Here is a 951-nt window from a genome sequence, read left to right on the forward strand (position 1 = left end):
AAAAAGTTAAATCTCTGANGGAAGGATTACTATAGAAAGGTTATTTTTACTTATAGAAATAAAATATAGACGAATGAATAAAAAATATAGTCATAATTTATTTGTTTAACTTTAATTTACTGCAGATGTCCCTTCTCATCAGACAAGATGTTTTACAGTCCATATCTCCAATTCCTTCAGAGCTGTGGCTTTTTCCTCACAAAGCCCCATATATTATTATTAACATTGTTATAAATAGTCTTACTGTGAAATAATGCTAAATTCACCAGAGAAATGACTACCTTATGTTCAGTATATAGAAATCATTCAGATTTATTAATAGTGCCTTCTAAGATTTCTGTGTTTTAAAGAATGCTGATAAGAATGAAAGGAAAACATTTAATTGAGAACATTGGACTTAATTTAGAAGTTAAGAGGGAGGCAGAACAAGCTGAGGCCTGATACCCTCGGGAAGGATGCTCTGGTCCTTCTTCCAACGCGCCGCTGTCTCTCCCCATCTAACTTTACGTTCCCATCTGTTCCTACTTTGGGATGCGCGAACTCTTTTGCCCTCCCCCCTCATTTGACACATGATGAATCCTGAAGTCCTGAGGACTTGAAGGGTTAAAAACAAAAAAAAGCAAAGACGGTAGATTTCGTGGTTTCCAGAAAATGAGTTTTATGTTGTGGTGTTTGTGCTCTTCAGCTTTGCAGAAAATGAGTTTTATGTTGTGGGGTTTGTGCTCCTCAGCTTTGCAGCCACAGATTTTATGTCCACTGCTCAAGAAGCACTAGCTTCCTCCATTTTAACTTCTCCCAAATTAATTTGTGCTGTAGATTTGAGGATCTGGTCTCCAACTCAGTAATTACATATTTAAATGTTAAGACCGGCCAGTGTAGTCATTTCACAGCTTTAGCAACATAGCATGATTCCTGTGGACATTTTAGAAACCAGCCTTCATTATTAGCTTC

The sequence above is a fragment of the Mus caroli genome, chromosome 9 (genome assembly GCF_900094665.2).
Source record: "Mus caroli chromosome 9, CAROLI_EIJ_v1.1, whole genome shotgun sequence".
NCBI lineage: Eukaryota > Metazoa > Chordata > Mammalia > Rodentia > Muridae > Mus > Mus caroli.